General features: G+C 38.4%; 1 non-coding gene across 1 annotated transcript; it reads right to left on the bottom strand.

Annotated features, from left to right (window-relative positions):
- Nucleotides 1-18,981: 18,981 nt before the first annotated feature.
- LOC148580630 (small nucleolar RNA R71) lies at nt 18,982-19,085 on the bottom strand. Its single transcript, XR_015899227.1, has one exon. It is a non-coding gene; the product is annotated as a small nucleolar RNA R71 (small nucleolar RNA).
- Nucleotides 19,086-21,340: the final 2,255 nt, after the last annotated feature.

The following is a 21,340-nucleotide window of genomic DNA, read 5'->3' as shown; positions in this document are numbered from 1 at the left end:
AATATGTTTGATGCAAAAAATTATGAATTAAAACATGAAAAATTGAAAAAAAATCGAATTGGAAACAAAATTACCTCCCTTGTGTTATCCTGGCGTTAAACGCCCAGAATGCTATCAATTCTGGCGTTTAACACACATTTGACTGCCTTTTTGGGTGTTTTAACGCCCAGCCAGATTCCTGGTTGGCGTTAAACGCCAGGAATCCGTTTTCACTGGGCGTTTTTCTGAACACCCAGAATGCTGCCTACATGGGCTTTAAACGCCCATTCTGCTATCCTTACTGGCGTTTAAATGGCAGTAAGCCTGTCCTCCAGGGTGTGATATTTTTGATGCTGCTTTTTATTCCACTTTAATTCTGCAGCTATTTTTATGACTCTACATGATCATCAACCTAAAGAAAACATAAACTAACAATGGAAAATGAAAAGAAAAAGTAATTAACATAAATAAATAAGATTGGGTTGCCTCTCAATAAGTGCTTCTTTACTGTCTTTAGCTGGACTTTTACTGAGCTTTTAATTTAGTCTTAGTTTTGAGCACTCTTGCTCAACATTGCCTTCAAGATAATGTTTGACTCTCTGTCCATTAACAATGAACTTTTTTTCAGAGTCAATATCCTAAAGCTCTACATATCCATATAGTGACACACTTGTAATCACATATGGTCCCTTCCACCGGGATTTTAATTTCCCACGGAATAATCTGAGCCTAGATGACAGCTTTCTGTCATGCCATCTTTTTGCTTTTTCCTTGTAAATTTTAGCATTTTCGAAATCATTGAGTCTGAACTCCTCCAGCTCATTCAACTGGAGTAATCTTTTCTCTCTAGCTACCTTAGCATTAAGGTTTAGGAACCTGGTTGCCCAGTAGGCCTTGTGTTCCAATTCCACTGGCAGATGACAGACTTTTCCATACACAAGCTGGTATGGAGAGGTACCTATAGGAGTCTTGAATGCGGTTCTGTATGCCCACAGAGCGTCATCCAGACTTCTTGCCCAATCCCTTCTACGGGTACTTACAGTCCATTCCAGGATTCGTTTTAGTTCTCTATTTGAGACTTCAACCTGCCCATTTGTCTGTGGATGATATGGAGTCGCCACTTTGTGGTTAATTCCATATCGGACCAGAACAGAGTCAAGCTATTTATTGCAGAAATGAGTGCCTCCATCACTGAGTAGTACCCTAGGGACACCGAACCTGCTGAAAATATGCTTTTGGAGGAACTTCATCACTGTCTTAGTATCATTAATGGGTGTTGCAATTGCCTCTACCCATTTAGATACATAGTCTACTGCCACCAGAATATAAGTGTTTGAATATGATGGTGGGAAAGGCCCCATGAAGTCAATACCCCATACAACAAACAACTCAATCTCTAAGATCCCTTGCTGGGGCATGGTATAACCGTGACGTAGATTACCAGCTCTCTGGTAACTGTCACAGTTACATATAAAATCTCGGGAGTCTCTATAGAGAGTAGGCCAGTAGAAGCCACATTGGAGGACCTTTGTGACTGTTCGCTCACCTCCGAAATTTCCTCCATATTCTGATCCATGGCAATGCCATAGGATCTTTTGTGCCTCTTCTCTAGGCACACATCTACGGATTACTCCATCTGTACATCTCTTAAAGAGATATGGTTCATCCCACAGGTAGTACTTTGCATCAGAAACAAATTTTTTCGTTTGCTGCTTACTGTACTCTTTGGGTATGAATCTCACAGCTTTATAGTTTGCAATGTCTGCAAACCACGGTACTTCCTGAATGGCAAATAGTTACTCATCCAGAAAGGTTTCAGAGATCTCAGTAGGAGGGAGGGATGCTCCTGCTACTGGTTCTATCCGGGACAGGTGATCTGCTACTTGGTTCTCTGTCCCTTTTCTGTCTCTTATTTCTATATCAAACTCTTGCAGAAGCAACACCCATCTTATGAGTCTGGGTTTTGAATCCTGCTTTGTGAGGAGATATTTTAGAGCAGCATGATCAGTGTACACAATCGCTTTTGATCCTACTAAATAAGATCCGAACTTGTCAATGGCATAAACCACTGCAAGCAACTCCTTTTCTGTGGTTGTGTAATTCTTCTGCATGTTATTTAAAATATGACTAGCATAATAAATGACATGCAGGAGCTTGTCATGCCTCTGTCCCAATACTGCACCAATGGCATGGTCACTGGCATCACACATTAGTTCAAATGGTAATGTCCAGTCTGGTATAGAAATGACTGGTGCTGTGACCAGCTTAGCTTTCTAAGTCTCAAATGCCCGCAGACACTCTGTGTCAAAGACAAATGGTGTATCAGCAGCTAGCAGATTGCTCAGAGGTTTTGCAATTTTTGAAAAATCCTTTATAAATCTCCTATAGAATCCTGCATGCCCCAGAAAGCTTCTGATTGCCTTAACATTGGCAGGTGGTGACAATTTTTCAATTACCTCTACCTTAGCTTGATCCACCTCTATTCCCTTGTTCAAAATTTTATGCCCAAGGACAATTCCTTCAGTCACCATAAAGTGACATTTCTCCTAGTTTAAAACCAGGTTAGTCTCTTGGCACCTTTTCAGAACAAGTGCTAGATGGTCAAGACAGGAGCTGAATGAGTCTCCAAATACTGAGAAGTCATCCATGAAGACTTCCAGAAATTTTTCTACCATATCAGAGAAGATAGAGACCTTGCACCTCTGAAAAGTTGCAGGTGCATTGCACAGACCAAGTGGCATCCTTCTGTAGGCAAATACTCCAGATGGACATGTGAATGCTGTTTTCTCTTGGTCCTGAGGATTTATTACAATTTGGTTGTAACCTGAATAGCCATCCAAAAAGCAGTAGTATTCATGGCCTGCCAGTCTATCTAGCATCTGTTCTATGAATGGTAAGGGAAAATGATCCTTCCTGGTGGCTATATTGAGCCTTCTGCAGTCAATACACATACGCCACCCTGTAACTGTTTTTGTAGGAACCAGTTCATTCTTTTCATTATGAACCACTGTCATGCCTCCCTTCTTGGGGACAACTTGGATAGGGCTCACCCAGGGGCTATCAGAAATAGAATAAATAATTCCAGCCTCTAGTAGCTTAGCAACCTCTTTCTGCACCACCTTCTTCATGGCTGGATTTAGTCGCCTCTGTGGTTGAACCACTGGCTAAGCATCATCCTCCAATAAGATCTTGTGCATGCATCTAGCTGGGCTAATGCTCTTAAGATCACTTATGGACCACCCAAGAGTAGTCTTGTGTGTCCTTAGCACCTGAATTAGTGCTTTCTCTTCCTGTGGCTCTAAAGCAGCGCTTATGATTACCGAAAAAGTGTTATCTTCTCCCAGAAATACATATTTCAGGGATGGTGGTAGTGGCTTGAGCTCGGGTTTAGGAGGCTTCTCCTCTTCTTGAGGAGTTTTCAGAGGTTCTCTTTTTTTTCTCTAGTTCCTCCAGATCAGGCTGAACATCTTTAAAAATGTCCTCTAGCTCTGATTCGAGACTCTCAGTTATATTGACCTCTTCCACCAGGAAGTCAATAATATCAATGCTCGTGCAGTCATTTGAGGTGTCTGGATGCTGCATAGATTTGATAGAATTCAACTTAAACTCATCCTCATTGACTCTCAAGGTCACCTCCCCTTTTTGGACATTAATAAGGGTTCGTCCAGTCGCTAGGAAAGGTCTTCCTAGAATGAGAGTTGCACTCTTGTGCTCCTCTATTTCCAGCACAACAAAGTCAGTGGGGAAGGCAAATGGCCCAACCTTGACAATTATGTCCTCAATTACGCCTGATGGGATTTTAGTGGAGCCATCAGCAAGTTGGAGGCATATCCGGGTTAGTTTAACTTCATCAGTCAAACCAAGCTTTTTGATAGTGGATGCAGGTATTAGGTTGATACTTGTCCCAAGTTCACATAGAGCTGTCTTGGTACAAGCATCCTCTAATGTGCATGGTATCACAAAGCTTCCGGGATCTTTAAGCTTCTCTGGTAAGCTTTTCAGAATGACTGCACTACATTCTTCAGTGAGGAAAATTTTTTTAGTTTCTCTCCAATCCTTTTTATGACTTAAGATCTCTTTCATGAACTTAGCATAAGAGGGTATTTGCTCAAGTACCTCTGCAAATGGAATCTTTATTTCAAGAGTCCTGAGATAGTCTACAAAGCGGGCAAATTGTTTATCCTGTTCCGCCTGGCGGAGTTTCTAAGGATAAGGCATCTTGGCTTTATATTCTTCAACCTTAGTTGCTGCAGGTTTACTTCTTACAGAAGTGGTTGGAGAAGCCTGCCTAAGGGGGTTGTTATCAACACTTGCAGGAGTCGGATCCCCCATTGGCATTTGAATGCCAGAATTGGGTGCTGTATGGGTGTTTAACACCAAATTGCTACCCTTTTCTGGTGTTTGGACGCCAAAATTAGCCATCCACTAGGCGTTCAATGCCAACTTTTCACCCTTTTCTGGCGTTTGAACGCCAGAATTATTCCTCTCTGAGCTCTTACTGTCCTCAGAGGGATTTCGTGCAGTGGTTTGGTCATCCTCTGTCAGTTGTTCCTTTCTTGGCTTTCTGCTGCCTTGAGTTGAGATATTCAATGTCTTCCCACTCCTTAAATGAACAGCTTGGCACTCTTCTGTTATCTGTTTAGATAGCTGCTGTCTTGTCTGATCCAATTGTGCTTCCATATTCTGGTTAGCATTTTTAGTGTCTTGGAGCATCTCTTTGAATTCTGTAAACTGTTTTGTTATAATAAGCAATTGCTGATTGAGTTCAGCAACTTGTTCTTGAGGACTAAGTTCAGTGCATACTGCTTTAGCTTATTCTTTCTTGGAGGACCCACTACCTAAGTATAGATATTGATTTCTAGCAACTGTATCAATGAGCTCTTAAGCCTCTTCAATTATCTTTCTCATATGTATAGATCCACCATGTAACGGCCTACCTTTAAGCCTCGAAGAAACAGCGCTTTTTTGGGATCAAACAAATTTTTTATGGAATTTTTAGGAATTTTAGTGCATATAAGCACCTCTGCTGCACAAGTGCTGTGTCATCAAGCTGCTGAGTCAGCAGCTTGACTGCACCAGACACCTCTCCTGATCTAAGTAAGCATGTCGTGAAAAGTTGCGTTTTTGAGCCACTTCGAGTCCGAATTTCAAAATTCTGATTTTCGTGGTTAGTCTCTATGTGACGAGCCGGTCACGAATTTCGAGAGAAAAATTATATTAATATAATATTTATATATTATTATTTTATTTGGAATATTATATTATTATTTCCTTTGTTGTGGTTAATGTTGATCTATGTTTAGTAATATAATAACTGAGCTAGAAATCTACCAGTAATGGATAATACCGGAATTCTTAGATAAACTTAGCAATGCTAATGCTTCATCATATATCTTTTATTCTCATGATTATCTTGTTACTAGTATCATTTATATTAGTAAAGCTCATGCTTATCCTTTAGTAGTGTAATCTGATGTATCTAGTTTTAGTAATTATCTCCAGAATGATATTTTATTCTTAAACTCTGATGAGTTAGCACCCAGTGACACGTGGCTCTCCCAGAGTTAGCCACCACATGTTTCCTTTCTTTCTCTCCAAGCAAAACTTTCTTAAGGAAAAAGTAAGAAACACTTGTATTCTAATACATCTAGTTTTAGTAATTATCCTTTCTTGAGATATTTTTTTATACCAAACTTAGAATAATGCTTATCCTAACCCACGGTCTCCTAGGCATCATCATTACTATCATTTTTCTTCCTAAACAAGCTAGAATTCCATGAGAGAAAACCAAGAGAACTTCCATGAACACCTGAGCTTCAACCTCCGTTCTTTCTCAAACTAAAACCCCTATCAAAAATCTAATCCGACCAAAATGTTTATCTCTTCCTCCTCTTCATTTCTATGACAATTTTTAAGGATTAAATCAAGGTATGATGGCTCCTCCTCCTCCTTGAAGTTTCAGCCATGGTGGAAACTCAAGCTAATGGTGTTTTCTTCATGTTTTCTCTTCGGATCTCTTGTTCAACCACCATAGGTTCTAAGTAAATGTGATTTCTAGCTGCTTTAAGGTGAGAATAACCTTCTTTTCATCATCATGAAGCTTCAGCCTTCATGGTTCATATGGTTCTAAAGTTGTTTTTGATGTTTAAATAGGCATAAAAGTGCTTTTGGAAGCTTGTTTTTGGCTCAAATTTTGGCAGCAGCAAAGGAGGTAAGGTTTGGTAAATTAATCAATGATTAGCTATGTTCTTGAAGTGTTAAATCAGATATTGTTTCTTGAGGCTTGATTTTGAGTGTTTCTATGATGGTTTGATCATGAGATATTGTTGTTTAATGCTTGAAAATCATGTTTTTGATGGTTCTGAAGTTGTTGTTGTTGCTACTGGAAAACGTGGCTTTCCAGCCATGAAATTCATGATATTTGATGTTTTTTTGATATGTATTTGATGGCTGAAACGTTGCTCTTTGGTTTGGTCAAAATCAGGTAAAAATCAGTTACCGAAAAGATTGAAAAACTAGTTGAAAATCAAGCTGAAATCTGATGAACTTTTGGAAAAATGTTTTTGGTCTATGAAGGACAAGAAAAATGTTGGTTTTGATGATTTTGGGGTCAAGTTATAATTATTATAAAGTTTGGGGTTGAAAGTTAATTAATGGAAAGTTGCGGGACCAAAGTGCAAATATTAAAACTTAAGGGGTCAAAATGTAATTTCCAAAAAGTTCAGGGGTCAAAATACAATTTTTGAAAGTTGAATAAAATATTATTTTTTTAATATTAAAATATTAAAATTATTATTTTATTAATAATATTATTTTATTAATAATAATAAAATATTGACAAAAGGCAGTTTTCTCTAAAAGCTTTAGGAAAGCAGTTTTGAGTCTAGAATTTCCTCATTCTCTTAATTAAATACATAAGGAAAGGTATAAGAAAGGGTATAGAAGTATATAAAGTAATGAAACAAGATTTAGAAGCTTGTAATCATGTTAGAAAGAGAGGGAGTTAAAAGCTAAATAGTAGTGTGCTGTTGTAATGTTGTGATGTATACAGAGAATTATGAAATGAGATCACTGAGATATTGTGATGCTTGATTTATGATTGTGGAAAGATGATAAAGAAGATAACAAGTGCAGAATCAAAAGTCAAAGAGAAGAGAGGAAAAGAGGATAAAGATAGAGTTAAGTCTTATGGCATGATATTCTATTGTATGTTCATCTGCTGCTTTTCTATTGGCCCTAGAGGTCCTGTAGGCCGAAGTTCATCTAAGAGCATTGTTATTCCTGTAGGCCGAAGTTCACCTACAGTGAATATCAATTGTGTATCTCAAGGTGTTGCTCCTGTAGGCCAAAGTTCACCTACAGAGAATTGTGATACCTGTAAGCCGAAGTTCACTTACAGGAGTGCCATTTCTGTAAGCCGAAGTTCACTTACAGAGGTTCCATTTCTATAGGCCGAAGTTCACTTATAGAAAGTTGTTGTGTTATGATTGAACTATTCCTGTAAGCCGAAGTTCACTTACAGGAGTGCTATTTATGTAGGCCGAAGTTCACCTACAGAGATAACACCATATCTAGGACTAGTTCCTAGGCAATGTCGGGCTGCAGGGTGTAAACCGACCTTACTAAGAACTCCCCAGTTCTTACCCCTTCTCTCTCCCTTCTCCCTTCAGATGGAAGCATGAGTACCCTTCTGTAGTTTACTGATGACGCTCTACCTGACTTGATTTTTGAAGACCTAGAATGTACTTTCCCTCACATTAGTAGTTTAGAGGGACTAGGTGAGTGAAGAGTCTAGGCTAGCCTGGGCGCCAGCTTATGGACTCCTTGAACAGGTCAGGGCTTGGGATGTTGTATGTATATATATATGTATAAGGTTATTATCTAGCTAAATCTAGGGGTGTTCTAACTAAAGATCTATGATCTAATAAAGGCTGGATGACTAAATGATGTCAGTTGTTTGAGATGTATGAATTTATATAAATGTGTGTTTACTTTTGACTGCTTATCTTACTGTTACTTATGATATCATCTATGTATGTTCGTGCCTGACAACTTAAATGTTTTAAAAAAAAATTTACCCTGCAAAATAACAACACTTCAACAACGAATCAGGCTCATATGATAAATAATAGATAATAATTAGGAAGACAAATTAGTAGCACTCAGTTTTCGGTATGATCTAGACATACTGAAAATTGGGTCGTTACACACCAGCTGAGTGGTCTAGAGATATTTGGGCCTTTTCTGTAAGCCCATAGTAAAAGATGTCTAACTGCACCCATTCTAAAAACATTTCAAAGGGGCATTTCCTTAGCATCCCTCTGTACTTCTCCCAGGCATTATAAAGGGATTCATTATCCTCTTGTTTAAAGCCTTGGATGTCCAGCCTTAGCTGTGTCATCCTTTTTGGAGGGAAATATTGATTCAGGAATTTGTCTGATAACTGTTTCCATGTTCTTATGCTTGCTGTGGGTTGGTTATTTAACCACCTCTTAGCTTGATTTTTTATAGCAAATAGAAATAGTAATAATATGTAGACATCCTGATCTACTTCCTTATCACGTACTGTGTCAGTAATTTGTAAGAACTGTGCCAGAAACTCAGTAGGTTCTTCCTGTGGAAGACCGAAATACTAGCAGTTTTACTGCACCATCATAATGATCTGAGGGTTTAGCTCAAAATTGCTGGCTCTGATGGGGGGTATACAGATACTACTCCTATATGAAGCAGTAGTGGGGTTAGCACATGACCCCAGAGTCCTTCTGGACTATTCATTTCCACTTAGGTCCATGATAGAGAAAGGGAGATGATGTGGATTGTGAAATAAAAATTTTTATTCTTTTTCTCTATCTTTTTTTTTTTGAAATTAAAGAAATTAAAAGAAAGTAAATAGAAAAAATGATGCAAGTTTCAAAAATTAAGAAAAGAAAAAGATTTAAAAAAGATTTGATTTTAAGATTTGAGATTAGAAAAGATAAGTTAGGTAAGAGAAGATAAGGAATTTTAAGAGAAGATGAGTTTTTAAATTAAAAAGTTTTGAAATTTAAATTTTAAATTTGAAAATTAAATTTTGAATTTTAAATTTTGAAATTTGAAATTTAAAATTTGAAATTTGAAATTTAAAGTTTGAATTTTAAATTTTGAATTTTGAATTTTGAAAAAGTCAACAATATAACATAAAGATTTGAAAAAGATTTAAATTTTGAAAAGGTTTGATTTTTAAAATTTTAAATTTAAATTTTGAAATTTGAATTTTGAATTTTGGAATTTAATTGAAATTTGAAAATTGAATTTGAAATAACATAAGATAAGATTTTGAAAAAGATATGATTTTTAAAAAAGATTTGAATTTTGAAATTTAAAACTAAGATAAGATAAGATAAAAATTTTAAAATAAAAATCTGAATTTTTTTTAATATAAATTTCGAAAATTCAATTAAAATAAAGAGAAAAGATATTTTTTATTTTTTGAATTTAATGAGGAAAGAGAAAAACAATAAAATGACACCAAACTTAGAATTTTTAGATCAAAACAAAGAAAACAAACAAGAAAACTTTGAATGTCAAGATGAACACCAAGAACACTTTGAAGATTAAGATGAACACCAACAACAAATTTTGAAAATCTTTAGGAAAATAAAAAAATAAAGGACACCAAACTTGAAAATTTTTATACGTTGGATACTAATAATTTGAAAATGCACAAGAAAAACAAGGAAAGACACAAAGCAAGAAAAACTAAAGATCAAACAAGGAAAATAAACAAGAACAACTTGAAGATCAAGAAAGAACAAGGAACATAAAACTCAAAAATATGAAGAATAAAAAGAACATACAATTCGAAAAATTTGAATGAAAATAAAAACATGCAATTGACACCAAACTTAAAACAAGAAACTAAAGTCAAACAAAAGACTCAAAGGAAAATTAAAGATTAATAAAGAAAAATAAGATTTTTGAAAAGAAAATAAAAGACTCAAATTTAGTGACTCTAAACCAAAAAGATAAATTTTTCCTAATCTAAGCAACAAGATGAACCGTTAGTTCTCCAAACTTGAACAATCCCCGGCAACGGCGACAAAAACTTGGTGCACGAAATTGTGCTTACACTTTTCACACTCCGCACAACTAACCAGCAAGTGCACTGGGTCGTCCAAGTAATACCTTACGTGAGTAAGGGTCGATCCCACGGAGATTGCCGGCTTGAAGCAAGCTATGGTTATCTTGTAAATCCTAGTCAGGAGATTAATGATAAAAATGATTTTGTTTATGAAAAGTAAATAACATAAAATGAATGATACTTGTGATTTAGTAATGAGGAACAGGTTGAGGTTTTGGAGATACTCTGTCATCTGAATCTCTGCTTTCCTACTGTCTTCTTCTCCAAACATGCATGGCTTCCTTCAATGGCAAGTTATATATTGGTGGATCACCGTTGTCAATGGCTACCATCCGTCCTCTCGGATGAAAAATACCAGGCACGCTTTCTGTACGGCTAATCAACTGTCAGATCTCTCGTCTCGGATGAAAAATACCAGATAAAGCTATCGCACGGCTAATCATCTGTCGGTTCTCACTTGTGTCAGAATAGGATCTCTCTATCCTTTTGCACACTGTCACTGCGCCCAACATTCGCGAGTTTGAAGCTCGTCATAATCATCCTGTTCCAGATACTACTCGGAATACCACAGACAAGGTTTAGACTTTCCGGATCTCAGGAATGCTACCAATTGATTCTAGCCTCTACCACGAAGGTTCTAATCTCACGGACTCGGTCCATGGATTAGAGAACCAAGAGATACGCACTCAAGCTGTCGCCCAATGACGACGTTGAGCTCAGGTAGAACGGGAGTGGTTGTCACGCACGCGTTCATAAATTTGAGAATGATGATAAGTGTCACGGATCATCATATTCTCTATATTGAAGAACGAGTAAGTATCTTAGAATAGAATCAAGCGTGATTGAATAGAAAATAATAGTAATTGCATTAATCCATTGAGACACAGCAGAGCTCCTCACCCCCACCTATGGGGTTTAGAGACTCATGCCATAGAAAATACAATATGAGATGTAAAATGTCATGAGTTTCAAAATAAATCTCTAAAAGTAGCTTTTATACTAAACTAGTAACTTAGGTTTACACAAAATGAGTAACTAGGTGTAGATAGTGCAGAATTCCTCTTCCAGGGCCCACTTGGTGAGTGTTTGGGCTGATCTTTCAAGATTTCACGTGCATATACCTCAAATTGGAGTTAAACGCCACCCTGGGTGCCAAAATGGGCGTTTAACGCCAAGTGTGCCAGTTCTGGCGTTTTACGTCAGAAAAGGGTCTCTGGCTGGCGTTTAACGCCAGTTTGGGCCATCAAATCTCGGAAAAAGTATGGACTATTATATATTGATGGAAAGCCCAAGATGTCTAATTTCCAAAGCAATTGGGATCGCATCAATTGGGCTTCTGTAGCTCCAGAAAATCCACTTCGAACCCAACAGCATCTGCAGTCCTTTCTCAGCCTCTGAATCATATTTTTGCTCAGGTCTCTCAATTTCAGCCAGAAAATACCTGAAATTATAGAAAAACACATAAACTCATAGTAAAGTCCAGAAATGTGATTTTTGCACAAAAACTAATAAAAATATAATTAAAAGTTACTAAAACATACTAAAAACTACCTAAAAATAATGCCAAAAAGCGTATAAATTATCCGCTTATTAGTCTTCCTGAGTCATTTTGGGCATCTCCAAGATATAGAAGTCAATGGGAAATATGAGCCCCTTGATGCTCACCAGCACGTCCTCAACAATTCCAACCACTATAATAATGCTTTTATCTGCTAACACAAAACGAGCTGCCGACCTTTTTAAGGGAGGGAGCCTCAAAGTATCATATATAGTCAAAGGCATAATACTCACGCACACTCCTAAATCACACATGCAGTCAGAAAATATTACACCTTGAATGGTACAGTTAACCATGCATGGACTTGTGTCACTACATTTTTCAGGTATATCCCCCATTAAAGCAGATATGGAACTACCTAAAGGAATAGTTTCTAATTCATTAATCTTATCCTTTTGTATGCACAAATCCTTTAGAAACTTTGCATATTTAGGTATTTGCTGAATAACATCAAAAAGGGGTACAGTTACCTCAACCTTTTTGAAGATTTCTACCATTTTGGGATCAAGTTCCATCTGCTTTCTGGACTTCCTTGCAAGGTGTGGAAATGGGATAAGAACGGTGTCTCTTACAGCTTCAGCTTCCTTTGGTTCTCCATTCCTTGGTGGAGCTGCTTGTTCTTCAACCATGTCTTGTACTTCATCTTCCTCTTCAGCATCCTCCACTTCAATCATGTCTTCATCTGGGGTGTGCTCTTGTGGGCTTGGCTCCTTCTGATTCCTCTCTTGCAGTGTGGTTCCGGACTTCAAAGTGATGGAATTTATGCCACCCTTGGGGTTGGGTAAGCGTTGAAAAGGAATTCCACTGGAGCTTGAAGGCTGGTTGGTGGGAGTAGGTAATGAATCTATCTGGGAGACAAGAGCTTGTAAAGTGGCATTCAGACCATTTAAAGTAGAGTTCAGTGTAGTTTGAATGTCTTGTCGTCCTTGTGCAAGAGAACGAAGCATCTCGTCATTAGATGAGGAAGGAGGGTAAGTGATCTGAGGGACCTGTTGTTGGTTGTGCTAAGGTCCTTGGGACTACCTTAGGTGAGGTGCTCTGTAAGGCTAGTTCTGATTCTGCTGTTGATAGGAATGGTTCTGCTGATTCTGGTTCTACTGATTGTTGTTATTATTCCACCTCTGATTTCTCTGGTTATCTCTGCCTCCTCTATTATAGTTGTCCCTCCAACCATGGTTGGAGTTATCTCTCCAGCCCTGGTTGGAGTTGTCTTGCCATCCTTGGTTATAGTTACCACCTTGGTTGTAGTTGCCGCCTTGTTGATATGAGCCTTGATTTAGGCGGTTATAGAAATTGTGAGTAGCTGCCAAGGTGTTGTCCTCTTGTTGGAGCTGCGGACACTTATCAGTGTAATGACTATAGCATGCACATATCCCGCACACTCTCTGAGAAACTAGTTGTTGACTATGTTGTGGTGAGGGAGGTTGAGATTGTTGTTGATTCAGATTTATCTGCTTCAGTAAGTTGGTCATCTCACACAGACCCTGTGTAAGAGCAGTAGTCTCAATGCTAGAGAAAACCTCTGCAATAACCTTGGGGTGGCTGTTCCTGTGCCTGTGATTCTGGGTGGACTCAGCTAGGTCACTGATCAGTTGCCACGCTTCATCTGCGATCTTGTACTTTTTCAGAGAACCATTACTAGCACCATCCAATATAGTCTTATCTTGAGGCTTCATGCCTTGTGTGAAGTAGCTGATCAATACCAATTTGTCAATCATGTGGTGGGGGCATGCATCCAGAAGATTTTTGAAGCGCTCCCAATACTCATAAAGGATTTCTGATTCACCTTGGACGATGCAGGAAATCTCCTTTCTTAGTCTATCTGTAACTTCAGCCGGAAAGTATTTTTCCAAGAATTCTCTCCTGAGCGTGTCCCACTTGGTAACAGTTGCTTCAGGTTGGGAGTAATACCACTCCCTCGCCTTTCCCTCAAGAGAAAATGGGAAGGCGATTAGCAGAATAGAAGTTTCATCTGTACCATTACGCCGAATAGTAGAACAGGCTGTCTGAAAATTCTTGAGGTGCTTGATAGGCTCCTGAGCCGATAAGCTATGAAACTTAGGTATCAAGTTGATTAGCGCAGTCTTCAGTTCAAAATCTGCAGCCAGATTTGGGTGACGCTCTTGATACGGTTGTAGAGTAAAGTGTGGGGCTCCTGCCTCCTGGAGAGTAATCCTCCTGGGTGCTGTCATGTTGCCTGCACGTAAATCAACTGAATTAGTAGTAGAGGAGCTTGTTTCTTCCTCAAATGCCGCTTCAGATTCGCTCTCAGATAAGACTGGTGAATTGGCAACAACCACTTCACCACCCTCAGAGGCTAGCCGACGCCGAGCTCGCCTAATACGTGAAAGAGTTCTTTCAATTTCAAGATCAAATGCGACTAAGCTCGGATCAGGCAGTGAACACGTCATTCAACAAAAGAAACATACAGCTCATGGTAATAAAATAAAATAAAAAATGCAAATAAATAAATTTCAATCAATAAATTAGCACACTATTGGAACTCCCCGGCAACGGCGCCAAAAATTGACGTGGCATAAATTGGCCGATTAAGAATTTGATATAAGAAATATGTTGCAAGTACAGTCCTCAACCAGCAAAAGTCCGCTTATCAATTTAGAAGAGTTATGACAGATTTAAGAATAAAATACTGGGAGTATGAATCCCAGGTCGTCTCCCAACAAGTTGACAAAAAGAGTGCAGCTTATAGGTCAGAGGTTTTTCCAAGAGATTTTTGAGTTTGAGAAACAGAAAAATAAATAATTGTAAAATGGAGCAACGGAAATTAACGAGAGAATTTATATAATTCAATTAAAAGCTTTGACCAGGAGAAGATTAATTGGAATTTCTATCCTTGTTGGAATTTCTCAAGTGTAATAATAAAAGGTTGTTGCTCTACTTGGTCATCCCTTAATTTATAAGGGAAAGTCAAGTAACTAACTAACCAACTATATTCTCAGGTCCTAATCCTCTCCTCAGAAAGGATTAGAATTAGAGACTAGAGTTATCAGTCATCAACAACCAAATAGGATTAACACTTAAGTATTCCAACTCAAGGTTCTCCTTTTAATCAACTCCCAATCAAGTTAGGAGACTACTCCATTAACATGAATATAAACTTCACAGAATTAAAAAGGGAATAAAAGGAAGACATGATAAACAATAATTAAAAATTAATTAAAAGTAAAAATGGTTCTTTACATTAATAAATCCCAAAATGCAACATACTTATCCAAACAGGGTTAATGGGCAGTAAAAAGTAAAGGAATAAGAAAACAAACTAGAATAATGAAACTTCAATGGAGGTAATGATTTTTCTCAGTATCCAAAAGCAAAAGCATGAAACTCTAAAAACTATGAATGTGAAGAACCCTAGAGGAATGAGTAGAATTCTCTCTAAGATTCAAAATCTAAACTAAAACTAAGCGTAATGAGAATGTTTCTTGAGTCTCTACTGTTCCCTGGCTCTATTCTATGTTTCTGTGCCGAAAACTGGATCCAAACTCGGCCCGAAATCGCCCCTAGCATTTTCTGTGATTTCTGCAGATCGCGCATGTCACGCGTATGCATCAGTCACGCGTACGCGTCAGTTACGCATACGCGTCGCTGGTCATTTTCCCGTGTCACGCGTACGCGTCAGGTACGCGCACGCGTCGCTGTACAAACTCGCTTCCACGTGTACGCGTCAGGTACGCGCACGCGTTGCTGTGAATTTCTCCAAATTGCGCACACGCGTGAGCCATGCGTGTGCGTCGCTTCTCGCTGGTTGTCTCCTTAGTTTCTTGTGTTCTTCCCATTTTTGCAAGCTTCCTCTCCATCCTCTAAGCCATTCCTGCCCTGTAAAGCCTGAAAACACTGAACACACAGATCACAGCACCGACTGGTATGAAGGGACATTAAAAATACACAATTTAAAGGCTTAGGAGGCAAGTTTTCAATCATAGAGCATAATTAGGAAGGAATTGTAAAATCATGCAAATAGTATGAATAAGTGAGTAAAGAGTTGATAAAAACCACTCAAATTAGCACAAGATAAACCAAAAAATAGTGGTTTATCAACTTGATAGGATGTAGAACAATTGGTTTTGAATGAAGATTTTTGCGTAAAATTGAGTTTTAAATATTTTTGGTAAAAATGGATTTTCTGCCAACTTTGGCGGATCATATCTTGAGCCTCAGTTTTTTAAATTGATTGGATCTTGAATCAAATTAAAGATAATTTAAGGAGCTTTAAAACAGTATAGATTTTGTGGAAAACTATATAAAAGTTGGAAGTTTGGGTCAAAAATATGCAATCTGTGATGTTACAGAAAATTTGAAGTTCTGGTTTGTGTGCCCACGCACACACCTGTGCCTACGCACTGAGCAGAACGAGTGTCATGACTCGTGCGTGATGCTAGGGCATCTTGGCTAGTTTTACTAGCCATTTTTTGTAGGTTTTAGGTTAGTGTCATTTATTTTCATAGGAAATAAGCAAGTATTTGGTTGAATATCATCCATACCTTGATTCAAGCAAACATTGTGAATTCAAAACAAATTCATGAGAATAATGCAAGAATTGAATGATATAATGCATGATGCATCATCTCATGATTAAGAGCAAGACTTTGATGCACTTTGTTTGTTTGGTTTCAGGTAACAAGAAGCAGTGAAGAGCCACGTTAGTGGCCACGTTAGTGCCACTAACGTGGCCAATAACGTAGAAAAGGGGAAGGCTTCCAACATTAGTGGTATAGTTAATGCCACTAACGTCATTATAAGCCCACGTTAGTGACCCCGTTAGTGCCACTAATGTGGGTACTAACGTAGAAAAGGGGAAGGCTTCCAACGTTAGTGGTATAGTTAATGCCACGAACGTCTTCAAAGGACATATAAGCCCATGTTAGTGGCCCCGTTAGTACCACTAACGTTGGCACTAACGTGGAAGAAGGGGGGCTTTGCAACGTTAGTGGTATAATTAATGCCACTAACGTTAGGAATGACCAAAGAAGCCCACGTTAGTAACCCCATTAGTACCACTAACGTGGGCACTAACATGGAAGAGGAGGAACTTTGCAACATTAGTGGTATAGTTAATACCACTAACGTCTTAGAGCCATGGTATGCCCACGTTAATTGTCACGTTAACACCACTAACGTGGGCCATTAATGTGGAGGAAGGAATGGATTTGACGTTAATGGTGTAGTTAACACCATTAACGTTATCAATGTTAAGGAAAGGCTACATTAGTGGCAACGTTAGTGCCACTAACTGTGGGGTTAACGTGGCTTTAAAAAGGTTTGGGAACGTTAGTGACAAAGTTAGTGTCACTAACGTCTTCGAACCAAGATTTGCACTTGACGTTAACCATACTAACGGCCTGACTAATGTGAAAATACTTGACTCAAACTCTACCTGCAAGCTGAGCTAAGCCCACTAAGATTGTAACTACTTCAACTATGCTTAAAGGCCCACATCCAGAGACATACAGAGCTAACTGAAGATCAGAATAGTATATATAGGGGTAGTTTAGAACTAGAAAGAGATTAGCAATTGGGGGGATCCAGGTTTAAAAATAGTCTGTATTTGTACTTTCTCTGTAATTCAGTTTATTTTGAAATGTACTTTTCATTTTCAATTTTCATTCCTAGAGCTATGAACAACTAAACCCCTTTCATTGGGTTAGGGAGCTTTGTTGTAATTCAATGGATCAATTGTAGTTTTCATTCTTCTTCTTTCTTTTCTCTTGATTTACTTGAAAGCTTTCGATCTTCATCCAATTGTGTAATTGTCTCGGAAGAGAATCGCTCATACTTGGATTTCCTTTGAACCTTGAAAAAGGAATGAGAAAATCTTGCTAGAAATGCATTCTCATGTTGGACTGGATAGGGGGTTGGATGGATACTGTGATATATAATCCTACCAATGCTTTTATCTAGAAAAATATGTAGTATAATCAGTGACCGTATTTCATATCTTTCCATGAGAAATTAGATCAACAGATTGGGAAATTGTTCAAGCTTAGAGAGATTGGATTGCCAAGGAATTGGGATTAAATCACCTAAGATTGCCAAGAGATCAATAAATGCATTGATTGAGGAAGAGATGAGAATGAACTTGATCCGGAGAATGCAACATCTCCTAAGCCTAATGAATTCCCCCATCTATGATCTTACCCATTCTCTTTAATTCCGCTATTTACATTTATGCTCATCATCCCCATTCCCATTTAAATTTCTGCAAGTTTACTTTCATGCAATTTATATTCTACAATTTACTTTTTGTCATTTACATTTCTTGTTATTTACTTTCCTGCCATTTTACTTTCTGCAACTCTCAACCCAACTTTGCTTAATTTAATTAGAAAATTCCTTTAATTAAAGTTGCTGAACCAATCAATCCCTGTGGAATTTGACCTCACTCTATTGTGAGTTTTTACTTGACGATAATTTGGTATACTTACCGAGGGAGATTTGGCATCAAGTTTATGGCGCCGTTGCCGGGGATTCATTTTGCATTGACAATGATTAAATTAGAGGATAACTAGATTGAACATTTTATTTTCTTTGTTGATTTGTTCATTTCAGCTTAGTTACTTTCAGTTTCAGCACTTTGATTTATTTTTCCATTGCTTATTTACATTTCAGCATACTAACCCACTAACTGTTTGATCAATTGCACTACTCATCCTAAGCATAATTCTCAATAAGAGTGAGTCCTTTACTTGTATCTTTCTAGTGTGTTTTTGTTGATTGTATGACAGGTAGAAGAAGAGGAGCTTCAACCTCTTTTGAATCTAAACCTGAGAGGACCTTCGTTAGACTAAGGAGGGAAGCAAGAGGAAAAAGGGTTGTTGGTACAGAGGAAGAAGAGGAGGACCTGGATATAAATATGGAGGATGATATGGAAAACCATCATGAAGAAGAGGTGCATAATCATGTTAGAGAGGGTGCAGCCAATCATGTTGGGCAAGAGAGGAGAGTTTTAGGCTCTTATATCAATCCCAATCCTCGGATTTGTAGAAGTAGCATCCTAAAACCAACCATTCATGCCAACAACTTTGAGTTAAAACCTCAACTTATCACCCTTGTTCAAAATAATTGTTCATTTGGAGGAAGTGCCCAGGAAGACCCCAACTAACATCTAACCACATTTGTGAGAATATGTGATATAGTGAAGTCCAATGATGTCCATCTTGACACCTACAAACTGTTGTTGTTCCCCTTTTCTCTCAGGGACAAGGCACCAAAGTGGCTAGAATCATTTCTTAAGGAGAGCTTGACAACTTGGGAAGAGGTGGTGAACAAATTCTTGGCAAGATTCTACCCTCCCCAAAGAGTTAATAGGTTGAGGGCTGAGGTACAAATATTCAAACAACAAGATGGTGAAACTCTCTATAAAGCATGGGAGAGATACAAGGAGTTGACAAGAAAATGCCCCCCGGACATGTTCAATGAATGGGTACAGTTGCACATCTTCTATGAAGGCTTGTCACAAGAATCAAAGAAGGCTTTAGATCACTCTTTAGGAGGCTCTCTCAACAAGAAGAAGACAATTGATGAGGCCATTGACATCATAGAAATTGTGGCCAACAATGAGTACTTCTATACCTCTGATAGAAATTCAAACAGAGGGGTGATGGAGCTTAATCACATGCATGCATTGCTAGCTCAAAACAAGTTGATCACCAAGCAATTGGCTGACCTCACCAAGCATATGGAAATGAACCAAGTTGCAGTAGTCCATACTCAACCACAAGCTCAAGAAAGGGTGAATGCAGAGGAAGAAGGTGATTGGAAGCAAGCCAATTATATTGGAAACTCATCAAGACAACCCTATGATCCACACTCCAAAACCTATAATCCTGGTTGGAAGAACCACCCAAACTTTGGGTGGAAAAACTAGCAAAACCAAACTCAAGACCATAGGCCCCAAAACTCCAACCATTACCACAATTCCACCTACCAATAAACTAACCAAAGACCATACCAAACCCCACACAATAACTCTTTCCAGCCTCCATATCAAACACAAAACACTCACACTCAACCTTCAATTCCAACCCACCATCACCATTTGAGGATAGACTATCCTGGATCGAGGCCTTGCTTAGAGATCTATACAAGGAATTTTAGGACAATAAAGCATTTAAGGAAGAAGTGAGATCTAGTATGAAGAACCAAGGGGATGCCATTAAGAAGCTTGAATCCCAAGTAGGACATCTTTCTCAACAAATCCCCAAATCTACTGATAGCTTTTCAAGTGACACTGAGAAGAATCCAAGAGGGAAAACAAGGAATGTAAGATAGGAAGAGTGCAAGTCCATCACCCTAAGAAGTGAGGAGAGTTGAGAGGAAGAAGTTAACAAGCCAACAAAGCACAACCAAGAAGATCCAAAGATGAATTTGGAAGGGGAAGATCACGGAATTAACCTTACACAAAGGAAGGAGTCCATGGAGAAGGAAATCCTGAAGCCAGCCATATATACCAAAGGCACTATTCCCTCAGAGACTCAGGAGTGGTGAGAAAGAGAGGACATATTCTAGATTCCTAGACACATTCAAGTCTCTTCATATCAATATCCCCTTTATTGAAGCCCTTCAATAGATGCCATCATATATCAAGTGCATGAAGAAGTTACTAATCAAGAAAAGCCCATTGAAGGGTGAGCAAACAGTGGTGATGAGTAAAGAGTGTAGTGCACTTATCCAAAAGGAGCTACCCACAAAGAAGAAGGATCCAGGGAGTTTTTACATCCCTTGTGCTATAGGGGACACAATGATTGACAGAGGGTTGTGTGATCTTGGAGCAAGCATAAATCTAATGCCCTTATCTCTCATGAGGAAGCTACAAATCAATGAGTTAAAATCCGCAGATGTGATCCTTCAACTAGCTGACAAAACCCAGAAACAAGCACTAGGAGTGGTTAAAAATGTGCTAGTGAAGGTAGGAAAGTACTTCCTCCCCACAGATTTTGTTGTTCTTGAGATGAAAGAAAGTTATCTTCACCAATCATTCTAGGGAGACCATTCTTAGCCACAGCCAGGGCACTCATAGATGTTGAGCAAGGAGAGTTGATATTGAGAATACATGATGAACAACTCACCTTTCATGTCTTCAAGCCCTCATATGAAGCTGAACAAGAGAACAAAAAGTTGAAGGACAAGGAAGTGTTCTTAGAGGAAATAAGCAATGAATCACAAGCAGAGCATCTGAAGACATCCTTGGAAGAAGAGCAAGAAGTTCAAGTGATACAGCAACTAAAGAAGTCCAAGGAGGAGCAGAAACCACAAGATTTACAAGGGACAATCAACCAGAACCCTCCTTACACAAGAATCACTGAAGCACCACTTGAAGGAGAAAAAAGAATTGGCAAAAAGGTACCAAAGAGATGGAAAAACAAGAAGATCCCTACAAAAGACTTTTCTCTATGGGACAAAGTGATATCTATTCATTACCCACTAATCTCACCTCATCTTCCTATAATTCCATCTCAGCTGCCCCAAGTGTATACAATCAATAGAATTCTTTCCTTGGAGCATGTAGAGATTGTCAAAGAAGCAAGTGGAGATAGATTCACTGTGAAAGGAGAAGACCTGAGACATTACCAACCACCGTGACAAAGGCCAACCGTCAAGCTAATAACGTTAAAGAAGCACTTCATGGGAGGTAACCCATGTTTTATATCCTTTCAGTTCGAGCT

Source organism: Arachis ipaensis, chromosome B10 (genome assembly GCF_059453495.1).
Source record: "Arachis ipaensis isolate K30076 ecotype BB chromosome B10, ASM5945349v1, whole genome shotgun sequence".
Classification (NCBI taxonomy): Eukaryota; Viridiplantae; Streptophyta; class Magnoliopsida; order Fabales; family Fabaceae; genus Arachis; species Arachis ipaensis.
This window is presented reverse-complemented; position numbering and strand designations above follow the sequence as displayed.